The sequence below is a fragment of the Cydia pomonella genome, chromosome 24 (genome assembly GCF_033807575.1).
Source record: "Cydia pomonella isolate Wapato2018A chromosome 24, ilCydPomo1, whole genome shotgun sequence".
NCBI lineage: Eukaryota > Metazoa > Arthropoda > Insecta > Lepidoptera > Tortricidae > Cydia > Cydia pomonella.
The window spans coordinates 4,172,979-4,197,748 of NC_084726.1; the positions used below are offsets into that span (position 1 = coordinate 4,172,979).

The following is a 24,770-nucleotide window of genomic DNA, read 5'->3' on the forward strand; positions in this document are numbered from 1 at the left end:
CTACAGGGTACTTCCCGTGAACTCAGAATCTTGAAATTTCGTGCGAAGCAACGTCTTATAGCACAAATAAAGGAAAAATAGCGAAAACCGTAAATTTTTAGTTACAACAAATAATAAAAATATTTTTAATAATTTTAAACTTACTACCCCTTTCCTCATGAGCGCATAGAGGTAATAAAGTTGAAATTCATATGAAATACTCAGGTCTATAATACTCGTACCTTTAAGCTGTAACAAAATCAAACTTCTATGTCAACGCAATCACTTTTACTTATATACCTACAGGTTTGCACGGAACCTTCGGTGCGCGAGTCCGACTCCCATTTTTTTTTATATAGGTTTACACCATTTGTTCCCATAGCCGTGCACAAATGAATGTGAACTCCCTGACCTACCTGTAGGTACAAATATCATTCGCTAACAGCCAATTGATCACACTTGACTCCACTAACGCGGCTGACACCCACGGAATGAATTAGTCTACAGGGCTAGGCACAGATTTATAGACGACCAGCTTCTACCTGCGACTTTGTCTACGTGAATGGTTATGCTTAAAAACTAATCCCTGTACATGCCCATCTATAGCTATTACTGACAAAATTAAGTATTCGAGAGTCATGATTAACGAAACCCTCTCTTTTAAAAATCACATCGAAGCATTGTGCTAAAGAGTTCGAAAATTTATATTTGTATTCAAAAAACTTCGTTCGATCCGTGATCAAAAATTAATCAAGCAAGTATACTTCTCACTTTGTCAATCGATACTAAGTTACTTAAAAGTTAGCTAAAACAACACTACTATAAACCTAGAAAGAGCCCAGAGAGCTGTACTAAAGGTAGCTACTTACCGCCCATTCTTATACCCCACTGAACTCCTTTATAAAGCATGTGAAGTACTAACTGTTCGTCAACTATTTATATTAAGCACAACACTGCAGCACACCAAAATTTCTTTCAACACTGAATATAGTTACAAAAGGCGCAAAGATATTATATGTATTCAAACGGTACAAAGAAACCACGTATTTTCATCTAGATTTTTTGTCTTTTTGGGCCCATTTTTGTACAACAGGTTAAATGCAAAACTAGACTTATACCCACTTAGCTATGCTGGTTGTAAGGGCTCCTCTATACGATGGCCCAGCGTAGGCCAGTCTAAGGGACGCAGCTATGCAATGAAATGAGATGGCAATTTCACTCGTTCTTTTGGACTGGCCTACGCTGGGCCATCGAGTAGAGGAGCCATAAAAATACTCTACGACGCGCCCTTCAAAATATGACATACGATGATACAGAGAGCTTACCAATAGTCGTAAAATGAGTACTTACTGTACTTTCATATAGAATACTTGTAAGTTATTTTGTGAAGGTGATAAGATTTGTAGTGTCTAGCGTGTACTATTTATAATTGTAATTAAGTGAATAATTACAAATTAATTAATATTGTCCTATTCTGTCGGAAACACAGGAACTCCTAGTTCAGACTATGATATCGACCTGTCAGTTATTGACAAAAGCTGACAATCGCGAATAACTGACAGGCCGATATCGTCCGGCGAACTGGTAATCAGTGGGCCCCTTAAGATTGTCCCCAAACATTTATATTTATTTTTATAATGACACCCGCGCGCATGCGCCAGTTCCGTGCAGCCGCGCCAGCTAGCGGACTTTCTAAATTTCGATTGAAGATTTCTATAAACGAATGTGAATGATCAACTCCATTAATAAGGCTGACATCGAGTGAATTCATTAGTCTGCAGGGCTAGGCAGATTTGTAGACGATATTTATGTCTATGATAATTTGATGGGCGTTTGATGTAGCTGTTCGTGCTTTGGCCAAATCTTGTGAAATTGCGCTTTGACGTGATGTTTTGGGATGAGTCACGTAATTAAATGCCTCGGCCCAGACGCTGAATAAAACATAATAGGTAAACAACTCAGCTAAATTTCTTTTGCGTTACATTTCATTTCATTTGCGTTTCCTGTGTATAGCTTACTAAAACGTATTAATAACGTGGTTTGGCGAAATCTCGTTAAATTGCTCTTTGACGGGACGTTTTGGGATGAGTCACAAAATTGTATATAGGTTAAAAACTTTACTAAATCGCCTCTTGCATTACAAAGATCAGTACACCTAGTATATATTTATTCGACAGCGAAACGTGACGTACGCGTTTGCGTTAAGTCTCATTTTGTATGGGATTTTGAGTTTCCGAAACGTCCCGCTTGGCGCGCTGTTTCTAAATCCCATACAAAATGAGACTTAACATGAGGAACCCGAAAGATTTTAACCACGCATTTCCAAGGCCATGAGAAGTAAAGAATATTATATGAGTTTATGTTAATTCCGCAATAATTTTATATTAGGTATATATTCACCAGTGTTAGTGGGACTTACAATGAATTTTTACTTTTTTTTCTCGTAAAACCTAGTTTTTTTCAAAATGTTACTTGTCTCTTGTTGCCATCTATCAATAAGGTTATTTAGACTACGCCCCATAATGGCATCATCGCTTCAAAAAGGCGTTTTGCACTTAGTAACAATAAGAAAAGTTTTTTTAATTAGTATTAACTCCGAAACTAAGCGAATTCCAGAAAAAAATGTATGTCTTTTTTAGTCTTTAAATGTCATAACTTTTTTTCTGGAATTCTCTCTGTTCAATTCTCCCTGTTCCCTCCAATAAAAATAATATGTATTTTGCATTACTATTAACGCTCCACCAACCTTTTTTTGTGTGTATCGACTTATTTCAATAAGTGAAACAATTCTTTTGAGACAAATAAAATATCTTTAACCCGAAATGTGATCAGGAATACGCTGTTAAAATCTCACGGGTTCCTTGTGTTACACCATGTATATGACGTCAGTTGCGCTTGTATTACGCTCGTACTTGTCCGTACATGTATTGGCGCGAGCGAGACGCACGGACGGCTGATAACATTTAGAAAAGCCCTCATTGCTACGACGTGTGCGCGGCAGCACTAACAGCATGCTGAATACAGAATACAGACTTTATTGGTAAATATAAACATAGTACATTTTACACGTCATAAATCTAAAAACTATTGAGTACTTATCTATGTCCTTATCATTATATATAAGTAACAAAACAAGGAAACAGTAACATTTGTAGGTAGGTTAGGTACTAAAAACCTGTTTTCCAAACGCTGCTGGGTCAATTTCGCACCAGCGCACTCATAAAGTCGGCAATACGATAGTATGCCTGATCTATTAGAAGGGATTTAAGCTTCTTTGTGAATATCGCGTTGAGGGCGTTAGACGAGCGCCTAGACTGTTCGCTCATTAGGTACTAGTCAGAAGTAAGTAGTTATTTTAGATATCATTTCGATGTCACAAATTGAATAAATTATATTGACATTAACAATTATTCTTGTTGAATTTTCATACGATACTTATGTGTAGTCAGACCAAGATAAGTTGGCAGCAATTTTGATAGGCCAGCCTGTGCAAGTGTTAAGTGAACGTCATTATTTGATAGAAGATTGACGTTTAAAATAACTCTTGCGTTGTGTAGACTGTCAAAATCGCTGCCAAGTTATTTTGGTCTGACACTAATTTGATGAGCATTACGTTCTAAGACCAAATCTCATGAAAATAGATTAGGCGTGACGTTTTGGGATGAATCATGTAATTTGATGAGTAAGCGGCTAGACGCTGACTAAGGTAGGCATGTTACGGGGCGGCAACTATTTACGACTCAGAATTTACCGATTATTGGGCAATTTTAGTGGGCATTCATTATTTACAGGCCCGGATTTAGAAAGATAGGGCCCCTAGGCACTTGATATGGCATTTACAATTGTAGGTGGCGCAGGGGGGGGGGGGGTTGTTTTCCATCTCATAACCATTGCTAGGTTGCCTTGGCTCCTAGGTCCAGGCCTTATTGTAGGGTTAGACGGCCCTGATTATCAATATCTCATAATTAGGCGTTTTTCGACACCCACTGCGCTCTAATGATTAACAGCAGGAGCAGCCTGTATCGAGTAAGCGTGGACCGGTTCTTGTTTTGCTCGGCCGGCCGGTATGATAACAGACGCGTTCAGTTTGTGATATTTGCAATTATAATGTCATTTACGAATTGGATGTATATGTGTATTGCATTGTATTTCTAATTATTAAATACTGCGGAATGGAGTATCGAGACAAACCATTGTGGTTTAACGATACTTTTTGATCAAATATTCTGTAATTGTGATTTATTTGTAATAAAAAAAATAAAAAAAACTAATACTTTGGATATGTACATACATACAAAAACTTTGTAATAGTTTTCTTTACTTTTCAATATTTTTCTTACCTAACAATACAATTACATGAATTCGATATATATAACATAATACCCACGAAACTACCCACTCTCCACAAGTAGCCGTACCACGAGTTGACACTTGACGTTTACGTAAGCGATTGCGAAAACTCAATCGCAGTCTATCTCACTCGCACTGAAGTATTGGAGAGACAGAGAGGGAATGCGACGCAGCTGCTAACGTTAATGTCAAATGCAAACTCGTGGCAGACGTGCAAGTGAGATTGGATCGAGAAAACATTTTGGAATAGTTCACAAGTGTTTATTTATATATATGGAATATGTATATATGTAGGTATATTTAAAATATATATTTGTGTAAGTATAATATCATAGTAGTCTCGACTTGTGTCTATTTCCATATACTCTTTACAATCCTGCACCAAACTATTTCTGTTTAGCCCAATGGTTGACTGGTTCAGAATGCCTCAAGGCGTTAAGTCCGCCATTTGTACTCTTTTTGTAAATTTGTGCAATAAAGTTTAAACAAACAAACAAGTAATAACTCGACTGAGTAAATAAATAAACAAATAAAAATTATACGTAGGACATTATTATGCAAATTGACTAAGTCCCACAATAAGCTCAATTATGCCTATGTTGTTACGTACACAACATACGTAGACAACGACATATACTCGTATAAAATATAAATACTTAAATACATAGAAAACACCCCCGACTCAGGTATAAATATCCAAAAAATAACATCATGCCACAAACAAACAAATGTACGTTAATTAATGTAGATTAACACTAAAACTAATTACCATGACACACAGACTGACACTTCATATTAATTAGAAGACAGCCATTAGTTCTAATCATATTAGTAGATAACATTTCGTTATGAAGCGCGAAACTAGAATTATTTTTAATTTTACATGTTGCGAATAACTGACAGGCCGATATCGTCCGGCGAACTGGTATTCAGTGGGCCCCTTTAAAGCAAATGTTGAATATTTTTGAAATGAAATGAAAATCTTCATTATCAGGCAACTACCCGCGGAAACTGGCGTCTACTCCACCGACAAGCGCCTTGCTCTTAAATTACGAGAAAGAGAAGTCGCCCATACATAAATACAGTTCAGTGATTGGCAGGGAAGGTGCCACACCGCGGGATTTCGAGCAAAAATCTTACAGCCCGATTTAAATTTTAAGATACGTCAAACATTTGCTAAAGATACGACATAGATTAGGTATGTCAGTGGCCAAAAGTGACGTTTCTTCAAACAAAAACGTCAACCCACAAGATCTGATAAAGTCACCGTACACTGTATGTAAACACTTTATTGTACATAAGGGATAGGTAAAGATACAATAAAAAATTGTGGCAATGTACAAAGGCGAACTTATCCCTATAAGAGATCTCTTCCAGTCAACCTTTGAGCAATTGAGAGTCAAAAGTAAAACATGAAAGACAAACGAACACTATGTACAAAAAAGTAAACTATGGTTCAATCATTACACAAGACCACCGTACACTGTCTTGTACTAATCGTACCATTTTAGTCGTATTTAAAGCTCCTAATACCTTAATACAGACGAAATAGTCCCACTGGACTGAAGCCATAATTTTAAAGGGGCCCACTGATTACCAGTTCGCCGCACGATATCGGCCTGTCAGTTATTCGCGAAAACTCGCGAATAAGGCCCGGAAGAATGAATGAATACAATTTTTAACGTTCGATTGATCGATCTTAAAATTCGAATCGGGCCGATATTTATAAACTCTTATTTAAAATAACACTCAATAGAATTACTTTTACGAACAAGATCGCGGTATTTGAGTCATGTCCATATAAAGATTTCTACTCGGAATCCCGCGAAGTGGCACACTCCGTGCCGATCACTGGTTATGATTACTATAGTTTTTTTTTATAATTAATTGGGAATCAAACAGCGAATATTACACATAAAGGCAAGTCAGTAAAGATATTAAATTTTTTAAGGTATCTATTAATGGTGTCTAGACATTTAATTAATATCTAATTTTAGATAATGACTAAAGTTTCTAGGACTATTTCGCCAGTATCAAGGTATTAAGAGCCTTAAATACGACTGAAATTGTACGGTTAGTACAAAACAACGTACGGTAATCAGCTCTTGTAAAGCGATAGCTGGACTTAACAAGTAGCTCGTGGACTACCGGCCGTTGACTCCAAAATGGTGGTTAAACGCGATTTAAGATTAATTCTCCATTCACTGCACACTACCACATTAGTTTACTGTATAATAAGCCATCGATATTACACTTTAAATAATATTAATTAGTAAACAACAAAGGAATAAATAACGAGGCTTGACTATCAAGATGGCGCTCGAACCGGAAGTCAGAGTTTTAGTTGTTCGATCTGTTTCCGATATGATACTGATCTGTCAAAGTCAGTGTCAAAAGTGACGTGTTTATGGAAGGTAGAGGCAAGGAAGAGAATCTCCTTAGGCAGAACTGTTGCAGGTGTCCAGCTGTCAGCTATAAATAATAGTTCCAAATCTCTCCAGAGTAGCGCTAGAGTAGCTAAAAATCTAGGCGTTATTGACGGAGTGAAGTGCGCTGTTTATGATTGGATTTTTTTCTCAAGTATTCTTTGTATTGTAGCGCGCCACCTATTTATGGTTTTTTGTCGGACACTTTTTGGTATATGGAGATTCTGTTCCTTGCCTCTACCTTCCATAGAAGAAACGTATGCGTGCATATTACACTCGTACATTCTGTCGCGTTGGATCAGATGACACGTAAGTATTACGCTTGACAAAATGACATAAGTATGTCACATGACAATTATAAACTTTAACACGTAACGTTATATCATGACATGAATATTTTCTTGAATTTCGTACTAAGTAAATGTCGTACGGACTACCTTTGCGGCATTACATGCCAATTCGAACGTACACTGATATCAGAATGACATCTAACTGATGTCATTCATCGTGCATTTCGCTTGCACTTGTCTGTGCATGTATTGGCGCGGGCGACCCGCACGATAACTAAGTATCATGATTCAAATATCATCCTGATGTCAGTGTACGTTCGAATTGGACTGTAATTATAAATCTTCTTCACTCATCTAGAGCGCCATTCAGATATAAAAATCTGATCATGATTTGTTATTGATATGATACGACCGCTCGCGCTTATAATATCTACTGATACGCACGGGATGAACTGCGACTCGTGTCAAAATCGTATGATATATAACGACCCTATGATGGGACTGGCACCAGTAATGGGATGGTATACACAAATACTGTAACATAAACATTTTGCCGTAAACAAGAGCCAAAGAGCTGCTTAACTTTTATTTTTCATTGATAAATTTTAGTTTGAAAATGAATGGCGTCATACATCCCATAACTGGAGCAACAAACCATAGTTTAAAATTTTCAATAATATTAAAACCAATTGCAGTAGCTTTCATTAAATACATAGAGAACATAAAGGATGAATAGGACATTAAACTTTTAAAGCATAAAGCGCTAGAAATTGTACAGGGTTCAGTGAAATATCAAAATTCTCCAAAGTTTCTCTCAAATGTCCCATAATTGGTGTCGTTAAGGTACTTTAATAAAAAATTTAGAAATCCGAATACAGCTACTATTCTTTGTTAAATGTTAATGTTAAGTTATAATTTAGAAAATATGATTGAAAATGTATACTTGAGTTACTAGTCTGGCAAACCAAATTCGGCAGTAAATAAGAACAAAAAAACTATACTGATCCCTCTTTTGGGTGTACTAGAACCGTATGATTCTCTCTGTCTAGTTCGTAAGACAAAGACGGTATGATTTTGTCTATCTATGTTTAAAATAAGACTGCCCCTGTCCAAACTATAGCTAAAAGAAGGGAGACTAAGATTTATTTATATCATTCAAATATACAAACTTGCAATTTTTCAACATTATCATTTTATTTTTCTCCAAAATTCTTCAACCCCTCAAGCGATATTTTTATTCAAAGCGAGACGTCAGGGTGTAATGTAGGCACAAATGTCTCAATCAAGATAATTTCTGCGGAGTCATTATTTGAGTGGAGTTCCTCTCAAGTTTCTTTATGTATTTATTAAAACCTTCTATCACACCATTTCACTAAAATAACACCAACTTCAGCTTATCTCGTATAAAATAAATGAAAATTATGCCCCTTCGTTTGACTGTTTCTGACTATTCGATGTTTGACCGAAGCGTTAGCGAAGTCAAAACTCGGGTATTTTGCTTTCGTATGTCCGATGTTCTTTCCTACAGGTCGCAATTCTCAACCGATTCTCGTGAAATTTTGTGACCAGATTCTATGATGAAATAGATTTTTTTGTCGAGGTTTTCCCGAGGGTATACAATATGGGGTTCTTCAAAAAAGGAGTGTACAGGTTTCTAAAGGGTTGGCAGCGCGCATGTAACACCTCTGGAGTTGCAGGCGTCCATAGGCTACGGTGACTGCTTACCATCAGGCGGGCCGTATGCTTGTTTGCCACCAACGTGGTATTTAAAAAATCCTTTTTTTGGATTATTGTCAAAATGCGGAAATTGGCATAAAGGACTTAAGCGCCAATAGCGTCTATGGCGCTTAAGTCCATTGTGAGTTTACGGTGGTAACGACTCGACGAACTAAGTATTTTTCACTTTTACATTTTCTTAGCTTAACGCGAGGTCTACAGCTCACAGGGCCAATAGTTTTAAAAGTTACTAGCGAAAAACGAATTCCCCACAAGTTTTTAAAAGCTTCTAACATTTATATTATAAACTGAAATAAATATCATATGTTAACGACACCAATCATGGAACATTTAAGAGAATATTTTTAGATATGTCAAAACGTCAGTTTTGACTTATCGATTAATTATAGATCTTTTAAAGATTTTTCCAAGATCTTAAATGTGTCTTAATCATTCTTCGAATCGGACCGACAGTTTTTGGTTGTGTTAACAGTTCCATTGCAGGATCCGCAGATTCCCACGGAACCGGCGAAAAACCACACCCTTCGGACAAAAGACCCGGTGCGCCCTTGCAATGGTAATTAAATGTAGCATTTGTAATATTTGCGCTTACTTGTAAAGCACGCTGTGTACTCGTTTTGGATCTGGTGATAGTTTTTAAGCCATAATATGAAATTGTATGTTTTTCATAATATTGTACGATTCATCCAGTAACTTTGTCGTCTTTTGTAACGGGGTTCGTTTGCTTCAAATCATTTTTTCCACATGGGCCCTGTTAGGGCAAAGCAAGGATGTATGACTATTAAAAAACATGACGAATCTATAAGGGTTCCGTTTTTTGCCATTTGGCTACGGAACCCTAACTAGTCATTTAGGGTTATAATCGCTGCAAAACAAAACGTCTGCAAAAAACCAAAACTACCGGATTTGACGCAAATGCTATTATATAAAGTAACTGTATTAGATATCCGTACCTCTAGTGTAAAATTATTCGATAGCGAAACGCGACGTACGCGTTTGCGTTAAGTCTCATTTTGTATGGGATTTTGAGTATCCAAAACGTTCCGCTTGGCGCGCTGTTTCTAAATCCCATACTAAATGAGATTTAACGCAAACGCGTACGTCACGTTACGCCATCGAATAAATTTACACTAGGGGTACTGTATAGTGTACCTAATAAAGTGAAATAAAATAAAATTTCAATAATTCATTTATCCTATAAAATAATACAGGCCGACCTTTGTGGCTGCCACCAGTTCAGCACTGACATAAACGCTATCAAGAACGTAACTTATACTTTCTATACATCTCGCTCGCACTTATATGCGACTACGAGCGAGATGCATAGTAAGTTACGTTCTCGATAGCGCATATGTCAGTTTTGACACTGTCAGTGAGTCATGGTACGGGTACTTAGCAGTTCGAAATCGAATAAAAACAAACATTAATTCGGTGTGAGAGTCATCCTTCATCCACTCGTTCAGATTACAGACAAAAATAACTCGGCATTTCCAACGCACTTACCGTTGCCATTTTACAGAACTGTTTTTCATGTTGATGTTTTTTTTTTAAATGGACTGTTATTTTAAAGGCATTTTAATTTGTGCTTAAATAAGTTTATGGCAATAATTACATTTTTGGTACAAGCTTTTATCGCTGACTGTACTTTTTTTTTCCACAGGCAATTAATACTCATCGAGATAATTCTAACAACCCCAAACACAATGAGTTTGCGTTGTTTTATCACAGAGTTTCAATGGCCTTCTGTCTCCATCATCAGATCAGCTCCATGTCATCATGATATTGCATTGTCATGCAAAATCTCAGCTCAATCGGAAATCGGGAAGATTTGTCCCACACTAAGATATATACATACATACTGACAGTGACAGGCCAAGTTAAATAAAAGCTTGTAAAATGGTTTGAATATAGTCTCGCAAACAACTGTAGAGTTTGATAGATGCCAATTCCTTGTATTTCTTCAAAGCTTATTAAGACCCCGCAGATTCTGGATTTCTATCACTCTCACTGAGCGTAAGCATCAGCTGTGCGTGCCCGGACCGTGGATATCAAGTTATTGAATTTTTTTTTTTTATATTTAAAAAAGTTTTTAAAGTTAAGTTGTTAAGTTTGTTGTTTTTTTTTTCAAAAGTTAAAAAAAAACTTTTTAGTATTTGTTGTTATAGCGGCAACAGAAATACATTCATCTGTGAAAATTTCAACTGAGTAGCTACTTAACTAGCACGGTTCATGAGATACAGCCTGGTGACAGACGGACGGACGGACGGACAGCGGAGTCTTAGTAATAGGGTCCCGTTTTACGTTTTGGGTACGGAACCCTAAAAAGGAATCAAAACTAAAATTTCCCATTTTAAGAAGCATTTTTCATATTTTTAGATTTATGTATAAATTGTTACAAATTTTCTATAGGGATAATCGATTAATTTATTACTAAACAAAATCCTCAAGATTGCTAATCAAACTTTTGGCAACCGTATTGTGCTGATCTAAAAAAGCTCCACGAATTTTCAAAAACACAGCTATCTCCACTAGATATATATAAATATACTCACTTTTGGCTCACTTTGCCTGCGACTATTAGGGCTGATTTAGACGGTGCGAGAACTCGCATTTGAGTTCCATTACATTGCGGTATTTGATCGGTCGCCGAATTGGTTGTAACCTCAATAGTCCGCAATATAACTAAAATCGCACGCGAGTTCGCGTGCCGTCTAAATCAGCCCTTATGTCAACGACATTCGAGAAATCGCGGGACAATTCTGGATGAGACTAGCCCAGGACCGGGATAAGTGGCGTACACGAAGAGACGCCTGTGCTCGGCAGTGAGCGACTGGAGGCAAAAATGGTGATGATGACAGCTGTCAAACAGTATGAATATGTCGTCCCATCAAAGTTCAGATTTTCGACGCTTATATTACCACTACCACAGGACTAATATTAGCAGATGAGCAAGGCGCCAAGGTATGTACTCCTAACTCTTTCAAAAAGGGCGCTCTTTACTTTAGGAGGATTGACTATAAATATAGACAACCAGTCATAAATAAAGCCAATATATTAAAAATAATCCCAAACCCTTATATACAATCCCTAGAAACATTTTGATAGCGTGATGTAGAAATCGCCGCTCCCGGTACAGCGCCATCTCACGGGATATTTGGTAACAGTTTCTATTAAAGAACTTGACGGAAGTATGGACGCGAACATGCATAACATCCTTCACACTGGAATAGGTACTTTTCAAAACAGAGATATATTTTAAGGGTTTCCCCAGATATATCGACGCGAAATCGGCAAACGCCATCATCTTGCCATTGAGCCTGGTCCCCAGGCTTGGCAACTAATCCCAAGAACTGGCGTAGTTTTCTTGAAAGCGACTGCCATCTGACCTTCCAACGCAGAGGGTAAACTAGGCCTTATTGGTTTAGTCCGGTTTCCTCACGATGTTTTCCTTCACCGAAAACCGACTGATAAAATAACAAATGATATTTCGTACATAAGTTCCGAAAAACTCATTGGTACGAGCTGGGGTTTGAACCCGCGACCTTTGGATTGTAAGTCGCTAGGAAAAGCCGATAGGAAAAAGTTGCAGACGTCGGCCGAGCCTTTTTCGCTCTTATTGAATAGAATAGAATTTCAGTATAAGTACACAGTTATACAATACATACAAATAAAGAAAAAGAAAAAAAAACTTATAACTAACTTGTACACTGTATATTTATAACTATACTGAAAAAGTTGAACACTCAGCATAATGCCAGGTCCTACTGCGCAGACATAAAACTTTTTCCTATCGGCGTTTGCCGATTGCGCGTCGATATATATGGGGAGACCCACAGTTTGCCTTCAAAAGTATCTGTAGAAGTCTAATAGTTCTGATTGCCTATGTATTCTAAATTGTGTGTATTTGCAGAATTCAAATAAACGCTTTATCTATCTATCTACATAGAGTCGTATTTCTTTATGTTATGGCTCCTCTACACGATGGGCCACCATACAGGCCCACTAGATGGGCCAGCGTGTAGAGAAGGTAGTGGTGTCGAATGGCGCGGCGGTATAGCGATGGGATGGCCACGGTGTCCGTTTTTCTTCCGCACATCAAAGGTAGTGGGCCAGCGATGGTGCGTACGCATCTACACGTGGCCCATTCCATAGTGTGTGCTCTCAACCATCGCATGGCCATCTCGCTGATCCAGCACTGGGCCATCGTATAGAGGAGACATAACCATCACATGGCCATCTCGATGGTCCAGCGCTGTGCCATCGTGTAGAGAAGCCATAACCATCACATGGCCATCTCGCTGGTCCAGCACTGGGCCATCGTGTGGACGAGCCATTAAGCTGTTAGAGAATGGTAGATACTTTTGACGCGTAGTCTGATCCGCTAGTTTTGATGCTACAGTCAGTATGCAGCCAATTAGCCTAGTTAACCTTACTTAAATACCTACGAGCTTTCTAATAGCCCATAAAAACGATAATTTCAAGTAGTAAGCTAAGTGTCAAAACGTCATAAAGCAGCCATAAAACCCATGTCAAGGGTATGACAGAAGGGTGAGTCATAACTATAGCTAGGGTTGCCATACGTCCCGTATATACGGGACTGTGACCGTATTGAAAGATCGCGTCCTGTATTTTTACCTGTCCCGTTTTCATCCCATATATCAATACCGCTGTAAAATGCGCACATAAATGGTGAAAATCATGTCTCTTTAACCAGTTTGGATTCAAGTAAACAAAGCTATGTGAATACGTATTTGTACACCTCCCCGTAACGCCATATACTACCGTATTGTCCCATATCGGTTCCGAATAAGTATTGCAACCCTGTGTAGCACGTATTGTCAAATGCCTACATCTACATACAGACTGTGTATGTAGTAAATCGAACTTTTGGTCGAGATTTTTTTTTACTGTAATATGCCTAAATATGAGCTAACGTGGAAATTTGCAGCTAATGATTCTAAAAAGCCTGAAAAGTTTGTCCAAATGGATCAATTATACTAAACACATAGATTAACTTTCTGCCAGAATTCTTGTTTTGCAGAAAACGTAATTAAAATGTTCACTGGCTTCCCTTTTCTTTGGCCGTTAAAACTAATGGACATAAATTATGAATTCTGTTATTTTGTATTGGAATTTGCCTTTGTGCTAGTTGTTTTTATTGCTTTTCAAAAATGTACTTTTGATATTATTTACCTATTAGGGTTCTACTTACTAAATTTTTTGTAAGTTTGGTTAATTGCGTGTTCCAATGTTTGTTAATTACGCAATTTGGTTAAAATTTTAGTTAACGTAGTAGCATATATAGTGCTTTGTGTAACTCCAACTCGCACTTGACCGGTTTTCCAACCTGTATAGGTATACATAGGTATGTACAATACAATACAATACAAATATACTTTATTGCACACCTCAATACAGAAACAGTACAAATAATACAACACATAAAGAAGAGGTAAACAACAGGCGGTCTTATCGCTAAAAAGCGATCTCTTCCAGACAACCTTTAGGTAGCGGAATTAAAAAAAAAAAAAAAATGTTATGTCAGTAGGTGTTCCAGATGCAATAAAAGAAGTCTAGCACAGAATAAACACAAAACTAATCAATATAATTATCATATACAAATATAAAAAAGATATATACATACATATATTAAAATACATATTATATATATATATATAATAAATGTGTATGTATTACACATTATAAGGCACAAAAAGTTAAAACTTAATTTCGTGCCCTTAGCGAAACTTCAGTCTCCATATAACTTCCTTATACATGCTGTCATCCTCTTATACAGAGTGTCTCATCCTAATGGGGTAGTGAAAAATCAGATATATTTGCTTATAGGAGTCACGGAATGCATGAACGTTTATTTAACTAAAAGATCCATATGACCAGTTGGGAACAGAACCGGTCAAATAGTCAAAAGTTGTAGAATTACGGGAATTGATAGTCAAAACCAATGGACTCCGGTATTTTTTGTATCGGAACGAAAACGGTATTTTTTCGTTCTTTGTTAATTGTTTCATTTCTAATTGGGCAATCTAATAATACGAAGTCGTTATCTAAAAACACAACTGAGACCTACATTTAGAGTATGAATAACATAAACCGAAATATAAGGTTATTTTGAAGTTATTGCAAAAAACCGGTTCCGATCCCTGCCCTGGTTTAAACTATAATAAATAGCTACATATGAATAACGGTTTAACATAACAATTATTTATCAGCCCTCTTCTGTGGACATACCCAAAATTATAAATTACTCGTATAATCATTTTATATATTATATTTTATAGCTGTACGAATCGTCGACAATCCCAAACTCACAAGCGGCATTGAACCTTTAAGTCTAAGGAGAGACTTTGCCTCCTTGTGTGTGTTCTACCGCTTGTACAATGGGCTGTGCTCTGAAGAATTGTTTGAAATGATGCCAACGGCCACTTTCTATCACCGCACCGCTCGCCGTCGGCAGGGTGTTCATCCTCATACCCTAAAGCCTAAATGGTCGCGCACTGTGCGGTTTAAGAGGAATTTCCTCCCGCGGACGCTCCGGCTGTGGAATGAGCTCCCTGCCGAGGTTTGTCCGAGGGTATACAGTATGGGGTTCTTCAAAAAAGGAGTGTACAGGTTTTTAAAGGGTCGGCAACGCGCTTGTAACACCTTTGGAGTTGCAGGCGTCCATAGGCTACGTGACTGCTTACCATCAGGCGGGCCGTATGCTTGTTTGCCACCGACGTGGTATAAAAAAAAAATTACCAGTCGCTTTTCGGTGACAGAAAACATCGTCAGGAAACCGGACTAATCCCAATAAGGCCTTGTTTACCCTCTGGGTGGAAGATCAGATGGCAGTCGCTTTAGTCTCTGCGCCAATTCTTGGGATTAGTTGCCAAGCAGACCCCGGCTCTCATGAGCCATGGCAAAATGCCGGGACAACGCGACGAAGATGATAATCAACTAAAACAAAAGAAAACTGCCCAAATTTATTTACTAAAACAATGCATCATAGTTAGGGATTGCAATCCGGTCCGGCGGATCCGGTAATCCGGCCGGATCCGGCACTTTTCAAGAGCTACTTCCGGTGATTTTTACCGGATCCGGACCGGATCCGGTAAAATAAAAAAGACGCCTAAATACAGCACGCGCTGTGCGTTTTAGGTGAGGAAAAAGCGACGGATGAGAGATATAAAGTTGGATAGAACAAAAAACTAGTGAAGAAGTTTAAATATAGTGAGATAAAAATATATTTATTATGACGATAACTGGGAACAGGAGAGAATTTCTTCTTCTTTCATGTTGGTGGCATGATATGACGATTACATAAATACTGTAATAGAAGGAAAAATTAAAGGAAGGAGATGCCATGGAAGGCATTTGTAATTTATGCTAGAGAGAAGGTTAATGTTATGTCATAATGTTGTAATAGAAGATTAAAACTAAACAAATGAACAGGATTAAGTCGCCGGTATCCAACCGACTTGAGTTGAGCTCATCATATATATGTATATCGATAATCTTTAGTAGATCTAGATTCTTTTCTATTCAAATTTAAGTAGGAATCATTTGTCTTCACAATTTCATCCAATTTTATGCAATTTCCTACATCTTCGTACGTACGTACTACTCTACGTCTAGCCAATTCTTTACTTGATCCATGTAACTTTTCTTAGGGAGTCCCTTTCCGCGATGGTTTTAATCCTACACTCTATTATTTTTGCACGAGATCGCTGTGTCGTATTTCGTTCCCTATAATTTGCCCTTATATCCCTAAACAACATTTTTTTAAATCATACATTCTACTACTTTCACGCACAAAAAAATGAGAGCAAGATAATATTGTAGCGCATTTAATATGACTTTGATTAAAAGTAAAATATATATCTTCTTTTGTTACTAGAATGGATGTCAACGTTACAAAGAATTCAATCAAATAACAGTTACGAAAACTTGTCCTTTCAAGGACTTCCATTTCCCACCCCAAATCCCATCATCAGGCTTTGTAAACTACTCAAATTCATAAATATAATCGTAAAATTTGAGTACTTGTGAATGGTTAAATATAATAAAAAACCGATTTCATATTTTGTTTTTAAAGTGATATTGACATTGTAACACTTTTTACTACTAAGTTCTATTTTATTTTTAAGAAGTTATTTATTAACTTCAAATTATAGATTTAGGAATACTTATTACGCAAAAAACTAGAAAAATATGTCACTTAATTAACTTTAATATCCCTATACCAATCCAGATCCGGTCCGGCCAGATCCGGCCGGATCATGGCCAAATTCCGGCCGGATCCGGCCGGATTGAAAATCAATCCGGTTTGCAATCCCTAATCATAGTGTCAACAACATAAAAAAACAATATTCTTCCAAAATCTTTAAATTTGTTTTTTTGTCTCCAATACATGCCTCGTGACTCCTTCAAATAAATTTAAACTCTCATAGTTTCTGATTTTTCCTCGCTGCTTTGTCAAAAAGCACCCTGTATAGCTGAATATTCGACTAAGTTCGATGATTTGAAAACTTGGAGACATGAAGCGGTATAAAAGCTGTATAAACAGCTATATAAAGCAAATTGCCATTTAAATAGCAATCCGTCTTCGTTAAACGACATGGGTTCTGTGTAGTTTTGGGTGTATTTTACTGATATCGAATACATATCGGTTTAAGAGGAGCATAAGATTAATATCAAATTGTTATCACATTTCCAAAACCTGAACGGCCTCTGTGGTAAAAGTTTTGTTAAAAATGCAGTTGCATCGTGAATGTCATAATTTTCCGGGTATTTCTATTTTAACCACGAACGAATTTTAGTCACGAACACTGTTTAAAAATCGTTTATTGCTTTAGGTTATTTTTTTTGTAATCCCAGACGGAAAAAGAGGGATATTATATGTAAGGCTGTTTTTAGTGTCGCGCTGACCGTCGGCGCGGAGCGCTTCGCACCGACTATTTGTATGAAGTACATATGCGCGTGGGTTGTCCCCCATCAGCTTTACTCTAATGGCTCCTGTACACTATGGTCCAGCGCTGGACCAGCGAGGTGGCCATGCGATGGTTATGGCTCCTCTACACGATGGTCCAGCGCTGGACCAGCGAGATGGCCATGCCATGGTTATGGCTCCTCTACACGCTGGTCCAGCGCTGGACCAGCGAGATGGTCATGCGATGGTTGAGAGCACGTACTATGGAATTCGCCACGTGTATGCGCCATCGCTGGCCCACTACCAAAATTCAAAATTCAAAAGATTATTCTGCAAGTAGGCCTCAAGGGCTCTTTTACAAGTCAATACAACATTTATAATCATATAGTGACATGAAAAATACATAACAACATTTATAAATACAACAATCAATACCTGGGTAAACATTATAGTAATCTTAAAATCTTAATCTTAGGCCTTTACTCGTCAAAAGGTCCTTAATAATAAAAATGACTTTTATTGTATAAAATTATTACTGATTTGAAAATGCATGTAAATTTATTTGATAATATTTGATTTAATTTATTTTATTAATGTATTATTTATTAATTTAATTATGAAATGTATTATTAAGGAATTAAATGGCTTAAATAAATAAATAAAATAATCTTAAAATAAATAATTACTACAATACAATAGAGATGTATAGTCTCTATGGTTAAAAATACATTGAATCTGGAGATGTAAAATGTCCCCAATCTACTAATACTAATAAGATTTGGAGGTGTAAAGTCTCTCCAAGTGTCAAAATAAAATTTATACTAAATAAATAAATCGCGTCTGTACTGTTAAGTTAGCAGTCTCATAAACAAATGCAACAGAATACATAACTAGTATGTACCAAGTCAAGTATATTATACAATATTACAGAGACGTATAGTCTCCACGGTTAATACATTAAGTTTGAAGATGTATAACCTTGTGTGTACCTTTGATGCGGACGAAAAACCCGGGTACCAAATGATTCTCCGACAATTATTTCGCTGATTATCGATTCGCAGACAACAGTTACTAAATGATTATTCTATAAAAAGTAAATATGCGTATCAATGTTCTGCGTATTGACTACTCGTGCAAACGACTATTATGCGTAATGACATTCTTCCAAACTACTGCTCGGCCAAAAAACCCGTCTGCGAATCGTTGTCGGCGAATCGAAAATCGGCGTATTTTTTTTTCGGAAAATCAATAGGGCACCGAATAACCGACACCGCGGCCATGCCATCGTCATCTCGCCGCGCCGTAAGCCATCCGACACCACTACCCTCTCTACACGCTGCTGGCCCATCTTAGTGGGTCAGTATGATGGCCCATCGTGTAGAGGTAAAACGCTCCCTGAACTTAATACATATTGGTCCGGTGCGGATCGCTCCGCAAGTCCGCACCGACGGTCGGCGCGGCACAAAACCAGCCTAACACCTGAGTCGTGCCCAGCAGTGGGACGTTAATAGGCTGAATTATTATATATATTTTAAATAAAAAAAAATAAAAAAAATATATATTATATGATCTGTATTTTTTCATCATTTACATATATTATTTTAATGTCCACATTATTGTGATAAATTGGTCATTTGCTATCTATTTTTGTTTTAACATTCAATATGTGTCCCTATATAAGATGAAAACTGTCGACAAACTGAATTAGGCCGCGAGTGGACACAAGCGGCGCGGCGAGCGAAAAATCAAGGCCATTCATACATTGCACTCGACCAAATACAAATTATGGGGAGTTAAGTGGGGATCCTATTTTAGCTAAATGTAATGCGTTGTGGCATTAAATAAATGTTCTTTCTTTCTTTCTAAATGTATGACCGCCCTTGATTTACCGCTTTCCGCGCCGCGCGCCGCTTGCGTCCAATCCGCGGTCTTAGCCTTAAGGAGGTCGATTCTAATTTAACAATCTGTTATGGTTTTGATACGACCTTGACGATCGTCTTAGCGATTGGCACGCATCACCACTCTCACTTCATTTTGCATGCACCAACCAGCGTGAGCTATCTTTAAGGTCGTATGTCGTATCAAAATCGTAATTATTACCAAAATGTTACAAATCAGATTCGGGGTTTGGCTGAACTAGAAATTGGCCTACGGATCACAATCGCTGCTGCTACGGACAGTTCTCGCTACATATCGGAAAAACTACGACGCGCTACGGTTTGCTACACATCATAGCGTTAGAACTACGTCCGAACTTTACACATAGGTACAACATGATTTTATTCATTTTTAAGTAGGTCGTATGTCACGCAAAATAAACGCCAAGTAGGTCGTAATGCATTTCTTTCGTACTTATCTTACATGTAGGTATATTGATCTATGCAAAAATCATCAGCCAGTAATGTCAAATCAAGATAAGATGTTTAAAATTCTAATGCCGCTTCTGAGATTCGAATTTCGAATGGAAGAAACTCGCACAAATATAATATAATATAAATAAGTGTGTTGCGTTAAAGTAACACGTATTGTAGTCGTTTCGGTTTTTATTTAATTTACTGTGAATTACAACACAACACAATCATAACACAAAAGGAAAAAAGTACGCATCACTCTCGAGAATATTTATTTTTCCGAATTTACGCACTCATAGAAAACGCCTACCGTTTCGAGCGCTTTCGAGAAAACTAACATTAATTAACGCAAGTTCTGTTTAACTTGTATCACATCGATGTCAATTTAAAAATACTAGTAATAAATTTCAACGACCGGTCTGGCCTAGTAGGTAGTGACCCTGCCTACGAAGCAGATGGTCCCGGGTTCAAATCCTGGTAAGGGCATTTATTCGTGTGATGAGCATGGATATTTGTTCCTGAGTTATGGGTGTTTTCTATGTATTTAAGTATTTATAAATATTTATATATTATATATATCGTTGTCTAAGTACCCTCAACACAAGCCTTATTGAGCTTACTGTGGGACTTAGTCAATTTGTGTAATAATGGCCTATAATATTTATTTATTTATTTATTTAAATTTGTATGTAAGTACAAATGTGCATTTAAATTCATTCTTATTAATGCAAAACCTGTACCGAGACCGAATTCACTCTAATTTGCATTAGGAATAAAAATCACTTAACATTTTTATTTCACTAGTACTGTTTTTTATCAAGAACTTAAGTATCTACAGTATTTTATCATATAAACACCTGATTATCTAAGCTAATCACGTATATTAATATCCAAGTACAACAAATATAAATCTAAATCACATACTAGAATCCATACTTTTAAACAGTAAATTAAAAAAAAACTCACGTAACTGGCAGCTTACAAATCCGAAAAACCGGTACACACAACACAGAACGTCACTTCAGATTTTGAATTCAGAACGCACGTCGGAGTCCGCGCGACCGTCTCGCTCCGCGTCTATGGGAACACTGATGGGGGCGCGCTATGAGTTTTGCCAGATAGTCCAGATACAACGGTTTTTCGCTTTTTCACCGTTTTTTTGCCAATTGGGCATTCTATACTTCACCGAGAATTTGGGCCATTTTATATTGGGTAGAATAGATACGAAATCACAACTTGTCCCGAAAAACATGTATGTAATTACCCGTGGAGTTACGAGAGAAGTTTTATTAGGACATACAGTGAAATTGCGCTTATATTGCACAGAATAAGGACCCTAACCGCGATTTGTCGAAAAATGACGAAAAAAAAAATAGACAAGTTCGGCCTATCTGTGCCTCACCTCTTTTTTCATAAATTACTAAAAAGTCGCATTTTTAAATTGCTGCTGCTGCTACAAATTTTTGGATATTCGACGAAACTCCGCTGTTTCAAAGCGTAACTCTCACTTTTTACTTCATCGTCAATTCATCCGAGGCGATACCGCGAAAAGCGAAAATCAAAATCTTTGTAACGAAGTTCCTTATCGACGGTATGGACTTGGCGGACGGGGGCAAAGCGAAAAAAAGTGTAAGATTTTTCCGTCACGAAAACCCGTCGCGACGTTGAGAAAGAATGAGAATGAGGATGAGGATGTTGGAACGAAGTTCCTTATCGCACTTCCGTCACAAGTTTCAGTCACAAGTCACAACCCTTTCTTGACTTCGTTCCGACCGAGTGTTCCAGCAATAGAGACGCAGATAATTCGAGTCTGGCAACATTAGTTTGGATATGTAGTTTACTGTGATTATTATGTATGTATTCTCAGTTTTGTTTATTTATAAATAGATTCGTTTTAGTACGAGTTGGATTCGCGTATACTTGGCCTACGGCCTCTTTACGATTGCTTTCGTACTCACTAATGTTATAGTCACGTCTTAAAATATCTATACAGACAAAGTGCCAGAAAATATGTATACACTACCTTAACATATGGGCAATAAGGTCGTGTATACATATTTTGGCACTTTGCCTGTATCGATATTTTTAGACGTGACGTGTACAATGTGTAATAGTTTCGACAGTAAGATGATTTGTTTACAGTTGAACTAATTTTGGCATTCATGAGGAATCATCATGATTTCCTATACAAGGTGCCCGTGAGCATTGCGAGAGATGTTAACGGTGCATTCCTGATGGCAACAGAAGCAAAAAATGTTATATGACTTTTTGTGAAATTCGACAAAAAAAATATTTTTTTTTTTCCCCCTTTTTTTGAACACTCCTGTACAAAACTCGTAATTTTCATTGATAAACACAACCTAAAATTAACTAAAAAGTTTTTTTTTATTTGGGGGTAGCCTCTCGAATACGTTTTTTTATTTTTCGATGTCAATCAATAGGTATGTCCAGACTAGACCTCAAAGTGGCAATATCGCAGTCAAAAATGTGTTATGTACCGACTTATGGCGAAAGAATGATTTCGAAAAACATTTAATCATCTCTGAAACTAGGCCTAATTCAGAAAATTTTATATGACATTTTAGTTTCTAAATATTACCAGGAATGCTTAGTTAAAATGTCTCGCAATGCTCACGGGCACCTTGTATAGTAGGCATATTTTGGGATTATAATCAAAGACAATGTCAATATATTCTTTATTCAAATAGGCCTAGCAACAAGCACTTTTAAATCGTCAAAATCTGTTATTTATTTATAAATGTGTTGTACAGTCAGCATCAAAAGTAGCGGATGAAACACCGCGCCAAAAGTATCTGATATTCCGGATAACTTTTCCAAATATATATAAATTTCTAAAATTCGCGTTCAAAAATATATCTTTTACAGTCTTAGTTGTTCTATATTACAGACATCACTTTTTGTTAAGCCGTTACAGAATGGTAGTTACTTATGAAAGGTTATTTCAGCCGCTAGTTTTGATGCTGACTGTACCTGTACCAGCTTTTGAAGAATAGTTAATTAAATAAATACATAGATATGTTAGGATAAACTTAACACAGATTAAATAAAAATGGATTAAAATATGATTATATATCATCTGAACCTGAATCTGATCAATCTAGCCCCAAACTAAGCAAACCTAGTATTATGAGATTTATGCGACGATAAATACAATTAATACGACGACGATAAATACATATATTTATCTATTTATACAGAATACATACTTAGATACATGGATAATATCTTCTATGATAGTAGCTATCTACCTTACAAGTTCAAGATTTTCCCCATTGAGAAATAGGGATGAAGGGGGTGGCGTCCGACTAAGGGTTGCAGAAATAACATACGTCCGTTCGTTACAGTATTTAATCGAGACAAAGAAATCTAGTGCTACCCCCTTATATGTTAGCTAATATATTTGGCTAAGTACCCACATACATCACACCTTCCCACTTAATCATGAACTACATATACACTATACCCTATATCCCTTAAACTTTCTTCGAGCCACGCCCCAAAATCACACGTCTTAGACATTTTTTTCAAAACTGCCACGTAATTAGACATCGATTCACTGTCTCCTTGTTTTCTATGCCTAAATTTATAACGTTCGGCAAGAACACTGGGTTTCGGTTGCAGATGTTTTTCTAAAATGGTAGTTAGTTCGGCGAATGTTTTTGAAGTAGGTTTATCCGGTGTACATAAGTTGACTAGGAGCTCATAACACTCGGCACCAATCACGGTCACTAACGTAGGCACTTGCAACTCAGCTTTAATGTTGTTACACAAGAAATACTGTTCAAGTCGTTCTACATATAACCGCCAATTGTCCGACGCGATCTTAAACTCGCCTATTTTGCCGATTGACATTGTTATTTTTTTTTCACCAACACAACACGCACAGTACACGCACAAAAGGTCCGAACGACTCGTCGCCACTGAGAAATAGGGATGAAGGGGGTGGCGTCCGACTAAGGGTTGCAGAAATAACACACGTCCGTTCGTTACAGTATTTAATCGAGACAAAGAAATCTAGTGCTACTCACTTATATGTTAGGTAATATATTTGGCTAAGTACCCACATACATCACACCCATTTTTACTCGACGAAAAAATGTCTACGTTGAAAAATGTATTTTCATCACACTTGCTCGAAAAAGATCTTATTTCATGCAGGTGTACTGAAGGACAGAGGCCTATGTTGTTCCCGCGGGAGTTATGGATTGTGTGTATCACTTATTCATTCATACAAACCAAGAGCATAAATGAATTTTACTTTTAAAATACTGAAGTATATAATTTTAAATTTTTGTTTGTTTAAAATTATTTAATTTGATTAATTTAACAGCAGTTTAAAATAACATAATTTTCAATCCTTATTTTCTATCCTGTAGGGCTACGATGGTCGGCTCTTTATCATTTGACACCAAGGCTGTCCCGTTCTAACAAGTATGTAAGCGCGAAAGTGACGGGCATAGTGACAAGTGATAAAAATGGAACCATACTGCCACCGCTGTCAAAAAATTACAAAATTGCGGACGAACGTTTGATACTCGTATGCAACCGTCTTTAAGAATGATTTCGCTTAAAATTTAATTTTTTCTTCGCAAGTGTGATGAAAAACATTGTGTGTAACTCCGGGGGTAAGAATATTACAAACTCGGGTCGGGTTTTATAATTATCACCATCGTATCCAAAATTTCAC

The 24,770-nt window shown here is 37.1% G+C and overlaps 1 protein-coding gene across 1 annotated transcript in view; it reads right to left on the reverse strand.

Moving 5' to 3' along the window:
* LOC133531230 (sperm surface protein Sp17) overlaps nt 1–21,160 on the reverse strand; it is a 364,739-nt gene extending 343,579 nt beyond the window's left edge. The window contains exon 1 of the mRNA XM_061869382.1: nt 21,029–21,160. The gene's annotated coding sequence lies outside the window, so the exon portion shown is untranslated. The remainder of the gene's footprint in view (nt 1–21,028) is intronic.
* Between the last annotated feature and the right edge of the window lie 3,610 nt (nt 21,161–24,770).